Genomic DNA, 12,403 nt, shown 5'->3' on the forward strand with positions numbered 1-12,403 from the left:
CACACAGACTCTCTCTCACACACACACACACACACACACACACACACACACATCTGGTATTCCTATCATAACGGGGTCATTCCATAGGCTTAATGGTTTTTATATTGTACAAACTGTATTTTCTATCGCCCTACACCAACCCTGCACCTAAACCTACCCCTTACAGAAAACTCTCTGCATTTTTCGATTTTCAAAAAACACCATTTAGTATGTTTTTAAGTCTTTTGAATATGAGTGTCCTCATAAACCACCTTCATATTGTAATACCTATGTCATACCCATGTTATTATACAAATTTGTGTCCTCATAAATCACCCAAACCGGTGCGCGCACACACACACACACACACACACACACACACACACACGATTCCCTCACAGATAAACTCATGTTCTGTTGTTTGTTGGAAGTTGTGCTTTTGATTTGCAGACCACACAAAAGTATGCATTTGAATGGTTTTCGTAGGTCTTTCTGCTAAAAGCTTCAAATGGAGACATGGAAACTTTCATTAGTCATAGATAATATGATTTCCACATTCATTTGTGATTTCCTCACTCAATTGAGACTGTCCTGTTTGTTGCATATCGTGTAACTGTAGTCACTTTTATTGTCTTTATTGCATGTGTGTACAAATTGCGAGAAATGTGAAAAATAAATAGCCCTAAAATTTTATTTCCAAACCATTTGTCATTGTACTTTTTTTGTTTCATTAATAGTTCAGTTGAAAATAAATAAATAAATTAATTAATTAACCAGTCAAATAAAATAAATGGTTCTTGTGTGTGTCAGAACCAATTTGAAGGTTGAAGCAGAAAACATTTTCAGCGATTATGACCTAATCCTCAACCTAAATTAAAATTCTTTAGTAGTCTTTAGTAATTATGACAACAGAAATAAATGAAACAAATGATGACATAGTAATAGCCTGAAACTGTAAAATGAATGTGGATAGCAGCTGTGATCTTTTAGTCTTGGAACAGTTTGATTAGAAATGTTTCATATATTTCATAAATTCCTTTGATTTACGAGTTTATACTGAGAGACTTTTTGACTGCAGACCTCAGTATCTTGGCAAAGCCGAGTGCAGTGTGAGTCTTTAGAAGAGACGTGTGAGAGATTAGGATCTTTCCACAGGATAAACATCTGAGAAGCAGCTCACAGTGTCTTCATTTGCTCTTCATTTCCTCTCAGTGCTGTCTACGTTTGAAATACTTGAGAGACGATTTCTATCTGAGGTCATGTGCTCACTTTGCATGACGTCCTGCAATCTCATGTTCTGAGTTTTGCTTAGAATGATTCTGAAATTGTGACAGCTCTAGAAATCTGTCACGTTGGGATTATAAGGATTTGTCCAATGCTTATGTAACACGGCATGCTGAAGTGTGTTTAGTGAGTGTGTTTCAGCTGGCGCAGAGTTTCTTGTGACATAAACTCAAATGTCACATTAACAGTGTATGAGATCAGATTAGGGATATGTATATTCATTGGATTCACAGGTTTTATGCATGTGTTTTGATGTTAGAGAAGCACAGTGGGTCTGCATGTGTTTGTAATCAAGATTTTTTCAAGTGTTTTTTTTTTTTTTTTTTTGGATTGGGGTCTTTTAATTTACTTCATTACATTTTCTTATTTGTCAGCTATTGAGAAGTCATTAGTATAAAAAAAAAAAATCAACAAACAATCACAATATAAAAAGGTGCAGCCTCACTTAACTGTATAAAGTGTCAGAGGACTGTTAAGTGATGAAATTTTTAGCTATTAATTCACATATAATGTTGTTTGGAATTATAATATTTCTAACCACCTGATGTCAGTGTGTGTTTGTGAGTGGGTTTATTTAGCAGTTCTTTGTCCCAAAACTGTCCTTAGTTAGCTACATGTGAGTGCGGGGACATCTTGAAATGTAGAAATTATTTATACATAAAGTAAATGTTTAAAAAAGCAAAAAGTTTGCTTTTATGGTTAGGGTTACTGTCACGGTCTCTCTGGGAGGAACGAGGAGACGCAGGAGAATACTTCAACAGAGACTTTAATAAAACAAACGAAGGGATACAACCACTGGAACTCAGGGATGAGATAACAGCAGACAGAGAACTGGGAACACTTTAAATACACAGAAACAAGGAATAATGATGCTGAAAATTCAGCTATGATCACAGGAATAAATTACATTTAATAATACATAAACAGCTATTTTAAATTGTAGTAATATTTCAAAATATTACTGTTTTACTGTATTTATGATAAAATAATTGCAGTCTTCTTTAGCATCAGAGTAGTATTTTAAAAGCATTAAAAAAAACTAAACACTTAGATGACACAGCAATACAGACTCAGACAATGATGTGAGTTTGGGGCGGGACTATTTGTTTGACTGACCAATGGAGGCCATTATGTTTTATTTATTTATTTATTTGATATTCCATCTGGTGACACTAATGTTGCAGAAATGACACACTTCAGCTTACATGTAATTGTGTTTGTGTGATTGAGAAGTGGTTGTGTTATTCTGTTCACATGTGTTTCCTCACTCGTTCTTTGGCCGTTTGAGCTTATATGTGTTGAATTAGTATGATAGTATGATGTTTAATGTGTGTGGGTCACGTTTTGCCTACATTGTGGGGACCAAACCCCCACCGTGTGTGTGTGTGTGTGTGTGTGTGTGGATGGTGTAACAGCGCTATAGGGGGTTCCTCTGGCTCAACGGTTTGTTTATCATCTCTCAGCTCACAACGCTGAAGGGAGAAGTTACTCTGTTATTCAAACGGAATAATCAAACCCTCTGCCGCTCATTTTACTTCCTTACAAAGTCACTTTATGCCTCTGTAAGTCTATCCTTGTTACTTCTTCTCTCTCTCTCCTTAGACACATCAAACTCTGCAGTCTCCTTTCCACATGCTCTTATATAAGATCATCAATTTTAAATGGAAATATGAAGGAAGCACAAGAGCTTAAAAGAGATTTTTTTTTTTTTTTCTATTTGCTGTTTTCCATTTCCTCCACGGACTCTCGCTCATGCTGCTGACAGACCACTGGACTCCAATCACATGGATCAGTCAATTCTTAATAACAGCGCTTGTGAAAAGAAGCGCACTTACGTGTATTGAACACAAACTTTTGGTGTACTACAAATCTTAAAAGCATATAAAAAACTGCTTACAGGTAATATAATATTAATGAAATAAAAGGCTACTTAAGTGAACCTAAAAAGTGAGAGAACTTTTCTGAACATGTTTCTTAACACATTTAAGTTAAAAAGTGCTTTGTAATAATGTCGAATTATTTTTAGTAAGTACATTTTATATCATTATGTTTCATAAATTTTTTGTCATGTTTAAAGAAGTACACTTATTTTGACGTGGTGACTAACACACTAAAGCACATGTAAAGTACTTGATTATAATTTCAAGTTAATATATTTTAAATGTACTAAATTGTACATTCAGCAGTTACACTTTAACCATATTTCAAAGACAATAGAAGTAATGATGAAATTACATATAAAGATGTACTGAAGTCTTAGGCATTCTTAGCTATTTACATTTAATATTGAACATACATTTAAACTATAATGCATTTTCATTTAATTTGCAAATAACATGCAGTTAATTGTCAGAAAGCATACATTCAATTTGCACTTAAGTATATTCTTTTAAAGTACATTATTTCCATAATAAGTACTCTTTTTAAAAGGATGCCAACTTATTGTTTACTTGTTTTTCACAAGAGAGACATTCACACTGGTTCACTTCTGAAATAGTATGTTCAGAATAGTACACCATCATACAAATCATGCTATTTATGAAGTATGCAGCACATATGTAATGTGTGTGATATGCAAATTTGATATGGTAACACTTTAGATTAGGGAACACATTCACTATTGATTAAGACTTTTCCATCAATAAACACCTAATTTTCTGCTTAGTAATAGTAAGGTAGTTGTTAAGTTTATGTATGGAGTGGATTAAGGGATCTAAAATATGGTCATGCAGAACAAGGCATTAATATGTTCTTTATAAGTACTAATAAACAGTCGATATGCTAGTAATATGCATGCTAATAAGCAGCTAGTTAATAGTGAGAATTGGTGTTAATGATACTCGCAGCACAACTGGTTAAGAACTTATCAAATAATAAGAAAATAATATTAATTATTAAGAAATTATCAGTCAAAGTATGCTTGAGCATCAAATCAGCATATTAGAATGATTTCTGAAGGATCATGTTTAATGATACTCTGTATTTTGCATTGTTGCACTGTAACATTGTAAAATGAATAAATGTTTTGTTTTGAGATGCCTGTTTACTGTTTCATTACAATATTAAAGAAAAATGTATAATTATTTAAATACAGATTGAATACAGTTTGAACATTTAAAAAAAATATATGTGGCTTATAAGAAGAAATTGGTATATATTACTTTAAAAATAACAAGGTTTATGTTTGATGAACTTAAAACTATAGTTTGTAAACTGAAAAATTGAGTTGCCATTACTTAAGAGTGCAAGTTTACAACATGTAAAGTCTAATTGTCAGACTCTGTTCCGTGTTTTGTGTGTTTTGCTCCCCATGTGTTTCCATGCCCTGCTCCCTGATTGTTTCCCATTTGTTTCCAGCTGTGTTTTCCCTCATGTTGTTATGTTTCATTAGTTCCAGGTGTTTCTCGTCATGTCTTGTGTATTTAAAGTGTTCCCGGTTCTTAGCTTTTCGTCCGGTATTGTACGTCAACCCCTCGACCTGCGTGTGAGTTCCTGCCTGTATGGTCGATGTTTGGATGAATAAATACAGTTTAATGTTAATGCCCTTCATCTCCTCGTCTCTGTCACAGTAGGCGAATCGTGACACTAATAGAACAAAGATAAAATGAGTTCAAAATACTCAAAAAAGCTGATGCAAATAGTTGCCTCAATTTTATTGAGTAAAACGGGCACAATATTTTTTACAGTGCAGTGCACACATCATTAAATACTGTATCCCACAATTTGACCTTCCATTTCCTGTGGGACTGATTAATCAGATATTATTAGGAGATTGTTAGGTACATATGTCTTATTCTTATGACACAGTACTACAGTAGTTAAAGCTTTTTTCCCCCCCTTTCAAACAATCAACCTGCTGTGGTGAGCCTGTGGTACAGTGATGGAATCGCATGGTAATATCATGGTACTTTGCTGAGGTTTATTAACTAAAACAAAACATTATTTGAAATAAAAACATTTACTTTAAACAAGTTTCCAATTAGTACTAAAATAACTTAAACTAAATTAACTAAAACTAAAGCTTAATAAAGACACAAAAAAACCGATTAAAAATTAAATAATACTAAATTATAATAATAAAACGAACTAAAATTGAAATGACAATATAAAAAGAAGTGTAATTCGAAATATTGATTATTAATTATTACTATAATCATCTATACTAAAATAACACTGATTTTAGTGATCTTGTCTACTGACCACGATACAGCCATTTATTTTTTCAAGATGCATGCAGTGGTCATTTAAAGCAAGTCGTTTAAAAAAGTTGTGCAAACAAATGATACTGTGGCGGCTGTTGCTGACTATTTAAATCTAGCGGGTTTGGTGTCTTGTGTCGCAAATCCAATGACGCTGGTAGTGACGATTCTCTCTGACCAATCAGTGATCTGCAGTGTTTACATCAGTATCAGTACGCATCACATAAGCAACTCTATATGTATGGCTTTTCTAGCAAAGTAAACTTGCCCGGTAGCGCACCTGGTATAGCACTGCACTTGCAATGTGGAGCGCTCGGTATGAGTCCTGTGAAACACGATTTAAGACAAATTGCCGCAACAGTTTTTTCGGATCACTGTGTTACCCCTGTTGACCTCTGTCGGAGCTCGTTTTCACCAATTGAACATGCTGAATCTCTGTTTGTTTCAGTATCAGTACGGCTCGCTCAACCGAGGTGCTCCTAAAAAATATACCAGGTACTAGGTGGTGTACACAGTGGAAAAACCCCCAAAAGTGAGCCGTACCATGCAGTGGAAAAGCACCATATGTAGACAGTTCCCTATGATTTAGAACACAGCATGTGTCTCTGTGTTTATCATTCTATAAAGCAAAACACATCCTCTGATTTTTGTTCAAGCTTCCTTTCCCCTTCTTTGAAATCTTCCCTCTCAACTTCAACCATCTCTCTCCCATCTTCCCAACATCCCGCTCTCATGATTTTCTCCTTGCAAGCGCTTTCATCTGCAAGCCCTGTGATCTGTCCATTCACATTGAGTTTCAACGGGATGCAAGCTTTTGGTGTTCTTCACTCTGATGAAGCGAGTAAGAGCGAGTTAGCCCACATCATTATATCCAGTGGTTTACCCCGCTTGACTTCCCACCAGCGTGACATTTCAACCCAACCAAAAGAGGCCACCCCAACCATTTCAGAAACCATTACACAACTCCAGCAGATCCCAACAAAGAACTTCACGCTCCATCTGAAATTAACCATCAAACATGTCTCAGCGGGAAAATGACAGAATGGGGAAATGTGGATGTAAGCCAAGCTATTTTGCAAGCACTATTTCTTGTCCAACCACAACAATTCACAATGAGTTTACATTATCAAATTGAGGATAGTTGGAGCTAAATGACTGTTACTGGGTTTAAAAACAATCACACTTAAGTACTGAAGTGGTTTGTGAGTGGCTGATTGGCTAAAAGAGTCTTTGGTACATGTTATCTGGGCCACTTTGAAATGGGAGCCTGAAATGCTGACTTGTCATATCAGAGAGCCGTAGACCAGGCAGAAATGCCTTCTGACAGCATGTGTTTGAATGGTTCATCCCCTCCTGAGCTAAAAGAGTGAATCATTGAACTGCTAACTTTATTCTAAAACATACTTAATATTAATTAAAAAACAATAAGGATATGTAAGATTTGTGCAGTCTTGCAACATTATTAAATCAAAACGGACAACGTAGGCTCACTGGAAAAACGTGCCTCTGCCTACATTTTTGCAAAACTCCAGAAACGTAGACAAATTATGATTACAGAGGCAGATTATGGAGTCTTAAAGACTTGTTTTGGCACAGTTCCTGGCACAGTACTATGTTGTGACTTCAAAACACTTTTAACATAGTGCATGGTTTGTAAACTAATACGTTTTAATGTCTACATCACATAAGCAACTCTATATGTATGGCTTTTCTAGCAAAGTAAACTTGCCCGGTAGCGTACCTGGTATAGCACTGCACTTGCAATGTGGAGCGCTCGGGTATGAGTCCTGTGAAACACGATTTAAGACAAATTGACGCAACAGTTTTTTCGGATCACTGTCGGAGCTCGTTTTCACCAATTGAACATGCTGAATCTCTGTTTGTTGGGTTGTGGAGTGTCTGAGAAGTGACGTACTGTAATCTGGTGATTGTTTGCATTGGTTGGCGTCTGTCAATTCAGTGTGAATTGGCCTTTATAATAAAGAGCTCAAAAACTTGAAGAAGCAATCTAAAATGGAATAGTTGCTTAAGCACATGCATTTTTATCTCATATTTGCTTGTTTTAACACTCTCGAATAGGTTTAGTGAAGGTTTAGTGTAGGTGGTATGTTATTTGCAAATGTGATCCACTCACCAGACATTCTATTTCCGAACTACCGTGATACATACAAAAATCAATGTAATAAAACGTTGCCAGATTTACGCTCATCTGTTTAAGGTAAACCCAAACACACACATTTAGCACCACTTACTGGACATTTAACATACTAGCGTAATACAATGTAATATTATTTTGCAATGAGCCTAGGCTGAAAACTGAGGATAAAATTAAACCTAGATGATGTGAAGATTGAATCGAAGGATTTTTGATCTGTTGAGGTACCTAGCAGTGGCAGCATTGTTTTAGCACATACAGTTTCCATAAAAATGTATGAACACTTAAACCTAATTTTATAATGTCTGAGTGTGCAAAATAATTTAACCTACATTTTAGACACAATATATAATAGTTCTAAATGAAACTATAGCTGAATCAGCCTTTTTATAAGAATTGGTTGAGTGGATGATTCAGTGACACTCATTATTCTGGAACACCAGAACTAATGGTTTGATGACAGCTTATATCTATCATAAGGACTATAGCCAGTATTCCTGGGTAATAATACATCTTGTAGATGACTCAGATCTTAGCAGGTTCTTCCTGTCACAAGTATGTTCAGTTAATTTCTGTTTTCATGGACTTTAGGTAATATTCTTTAGTTCCTGTGTTCCTTTGTTTGATTTTCCAGCTTGTCCCGTTTTTACGGTTACTGATATTATTAGTTTGTTTGGTTCAGTTGTGTTTCATTAATTACCTTATTTGCTTCTTTACTTAAGTCCTTCCTGTTCCTTAGTTGGATGTCCCATCACGGGATGGTGATAGTTTCCCTCAATTCAGAACAATGAGCCACAGTTATGTTGAGATAGTGAGTTGGTGGGTTTTTGTTAAATGTGAGCCAAAATCATCACAATTAAAAGAACCAAAGACTTAAACTACTTCAGTCTGTGTGCATTGAATTTATTTAATACACGAGTTTCACAATTTGAGTTGAATTACTGAAATAAATGAACTTTTCCATGACATTCTAATTTATTGAGATGCACCTGTATGTTCAGTTAATTTCTGTTTTCATGGACTTTTAGGTATTATTCTTTAGTTCCTGTGTTCCTTCGTTTGATTTTTCCGCTTGTCCTTTGTTCCTATGGTTACTGACATTATTAGTTTGTTTGGTTCAGCTGTGTTTTATTAATTACCTTATTTGCTTCAGCACTTAAGTCCTTCCTGTTCTTTAAGTTCGATGTCCAGTCTACATTTGAGTTACATGTGTTTGCTGCTATTTTCTGTGTTTGTTCTGTGTGGATTCTGATTAAATACTTTTGTTGGAATGTCATTCATCTGACTTGTCTTCAGTCTGTGCACACATGTGTGCCACTTCCATCCTCTCTGAAACTAAAGCCACTGGGAGTCTCCATAACTTGATCCAATGCACATGTGCCCAGCCACTGAGTTCTGCTGCATACAGATAAATCAGCAATTTTCTAAGCATTTTTGATGATAAAATGTACTAATGGCACCTCACGTTTATGACACATTTACTGTCGCACTGAGCAGATACAGCACTATTTATATATCTAGAACAAAAATCTGATGATGTGAAACTACATGAGAGTATGCATTTGTGCAAGCACTGATTTTATTTTTATTTTTTTTAAGAAAAGCCTTAAAATATAACGATCTTTAAGTGATTAGCCTTTAAAAAGACTTTTAATCCTGGGAACAAGTCCAGACACTGAAAAAACAACCATTGGGGCTTAATGTGGTTATACTGTTTAATCCACAGAAATCAAAGAATGCCCATGCGAATTGTCAGTCAAGGAAATCTATATAGCATTTAATCCTGCTTCGTGTTGGGGTCTATATCAGCCTGTCAGGGATTATCTTGTTATAATGACTGGCTGGCCTAGACAAACAATTTCCTTATTTCTGATTTCTTTAGTGCTGCTCATATTTCTACATATTTTTTTCTCCTGTAATTCCTTCATATTTTCTTTCTTTTCACATTATAAAATAATTCTCAAATGAATATTTCATGCCCATTTATTTATCTGGTAAGTAGCCATGGAATAAGTGGGATAATGTCCAGTCAAGCCAATCATTATCAGAATATAATAATACCTCTTCACAGCGATGCAGGACCCCAATGCATACAGATATACAATAACTATATATAACGTGAAAAAGACATGAGCAAAGGCAGTAAACCTGTTATTAAAGCAAAAGGGTTTCACGTGCTCAGCCACATGGTTGTCTGCTGTAAATAAAATGTCATATGCTTGGAATAATGAGAATAAATTCATATTTAATAATATCCTATTTATTATTTGATTATTAAATCTCCTGTTTATAAATCGGAAAATAGACGCACCATAGTTGAAATGGTTTTCTGTCTTGCATTTTATCTCTCAAAATGATGGATGTCATTAAAATGTTAGCAACAATAACTTAATGCAACCTCTTATTTACATAAGGTAAACAAAGCTGCTTGGTTTATATTTTTATGTATATAATTGTATATAATACATATTTTAAAATTGTATTGCATACCTGTTGCTGCCATAATAATTACCCTTTTCAAATGTTTATGTGCTTTTCCTCTCTTCCCTCTTTTTGTTCTTAACAGCTCCCACTCGCTGGCAGTTAAGGAAAAATTGTTCTTGTATACTTTCCAGCATTTCAGTAATATGCATGCAAATTACAGCGAAGTGCAACAGTTAGCCTACCATACGGTGTTCGGCAAAGGATTTAAACACTGAATTTTGAATCTATTTCTTCTTGTAAACTCAGAGATGTGAATTCGGACGGCAATTAAATTACCACACAACCTTGGTGTTTGTCAAAAAACAATAAGTAATTCGGCCGGGGATTCAGACGGAAATAAAATTGCTGATTAACCCCTGTAAATGTTGAAAATAGCTTATGTCCCCACGAAAAACTATTACTTTCCAAACTGGGCTAAACACACCCACAATGTTCATACAGTTTCATTTCTGCTGCTTTTATAAAACAAACGTGTTCAAAATGAAGCTGAAAAGCATTGTACTTTGTGGTTATTAAATATTAACTGATCATGTTGATAGTTAATATGATATTCTACACCTGTCTTTATTCTGTTATGACACCTGTGTGAAATTGAGGGCTGCTGACTTCATACATCCACTAAAAATTACATTATTTTAAACTAAAAACAGAAAACATTTTACGTGTTTTGTCAGTTCATTTACACGACAACAGTGTTTTGGGGCCCTGAACATGCAAACTTTTGAAAACGGGTTTCAAAGTGCAAGTTTTTGATGATAATAATACTGTTATTGTCTCATGTAAAACTACAAAAACATACATTTGTTAAAACGGTACTGTCGTGCATACGTTTTCAGTCTATAGGAATTTGTGCAGGCATGTAGTGTTTCTTTACATCGCCAACTACTGGCCTGGCATGAATAATACAATGTTTTTAGTTGTTTTCTGGATCCGTGTGAACGGGGACAGTTTTGACAACTTAACACAAATAAAAACCTTTCAGTTTTTAGTTCAATCATTGTTGTGTTAATATATCCTAAAATGCTAGTTGATTAAAAGTCATTTTTTAAATTTAAACAAAATTTAGTTATTTTGAGGCTACTGCATGTCACTTATAAGAGATCAACCAGAAATAAACCTGAACCTGAATTGAAAACATTTTCAGATTTTCATAGTCCCTTAGGTCAGCATCAGTAAAAAACATGCACGCGTAGAACATGTGAAGTTTGTGAAAACTTTTAGGCACAGGAATCATTCCACTCACATCCTGTGGTTCATGCGTGCCTCCAACACAACATAGATCATTTTATTTAGGCCACATTGCCCAATGTGGGCTTAAAAATGTTAACAGTTCTAGCACTGGCAAGAAAGCTTTTCAAAATATGAAAAGTATCAGGCTCTAATAAGAAGCTAGATGTTAATTCATGCTCATCCAACATTTGCTCCTACTCAAGTGTGACTTCAGTGTAAAGCTCATGAACTTCATCACTGCTGAATACACTGAGCTGAACAGAATGTTCTAACAGATTCCTGAGACCACTTTACATGCTTTTTATTTGTTATCATGTGAGTTTGATAAGATCACAAGTTACTTCATCATTTCATATCCCTTTTCACTAGAATTCAGTTTGTTTGGATGTGAAGGTGCTTTTATAATCATTGTTATTTTCCTTTCCTGCCTTCTGCAAAAAAAAAAAAAAAGTCAGAAGTCAGTCATTTGTGATCTGCATGTGGTTTTGGGTGGTCCACTGGCATACAGAGCGGAGGAAGCACTGTGCCATTTACCGTCCCCTGACACCTCATTCCACCAAGATAAGAACATTACTGGAATATTTTTAGTTTACAGTCCACCAAAATAAAACTGGTGCTACTTCTGAGAGAAACTCATGAAAGCAGTCTGGAAATAGGATCTGAATTATTTACAATATGCTAAAAGTGTTTAAGCTTAAAGTAATGCAATGGTGCGCAGAAGCCAATGATAATTTAAAATGATCTCACTATTACATTACTCTTAAAGTAAGTAATTATTTAAATCTTGCCAGATGATGTGACGATGCTCTTAAACTTAATACGACAGTAACAGCTCCTATAATGTCACGGTTGCACTACTGAGTGGAGTGAGGAGCAAGGAACGGAGGGAGATGAGGAGAACATCAATCCAAAGAGATTTAATTATAACAAAGAAAGACTGAAAACTCACGTAACACATGTAGACATGAACAATACTGGATGCTGAACTAACAACCGGGCACACTATTTAAACACATGACAAGACGAGGGGATGACGAGACACACCTGGGATCAATGGAAATAAACGGGGAAC

The 12,403-nt window shown here is 35.1% G+C and overlaps 1 long non-coding RNA gene across 1 annotated transcript; it reads right to left on the reverse strand.

Annotated features, from left to right (window-relative positions):
* Positions 1-4,990: 4,990 nt before the first annotated feature.
* Positions 4,991-7,145, reverse strand: LOC107754916 (uncharacterized). Its single transcript, XR_001641642.1, has 3 exons — positions 7,069-7,145; positions 6,161-6,163; positions 4,991-5,001 (listed from the first exon to the last, which is right to left on the reverse strand). It is a non-coding gene; the product is annotated as an uncharacterized LOC107754916 (long non-coding RNA).
* Between the last annotated feature and the right edge of the window lie 5,258 nt (positions 7,146-12,403).

Source organism: Sinocyclocheilus rhinocerous, unplaced genomic scaffold (genome assembly GCF_001515625.1).
Source record: "Sinocyclocheilus rhinocerous isolate Xijiao unplaced genomic scaffold, SAMN03320098_v1.1 scaffold622, whole genome shotgun sequence".
Classification (NCBI taxonomy): Eukaryota; Metazoa; Chordata; class Actinopteri; order Cypriniformes; family Cyprinidae; genus Sinocyclocheilus; species Sinocyclocheilus rhinocerous.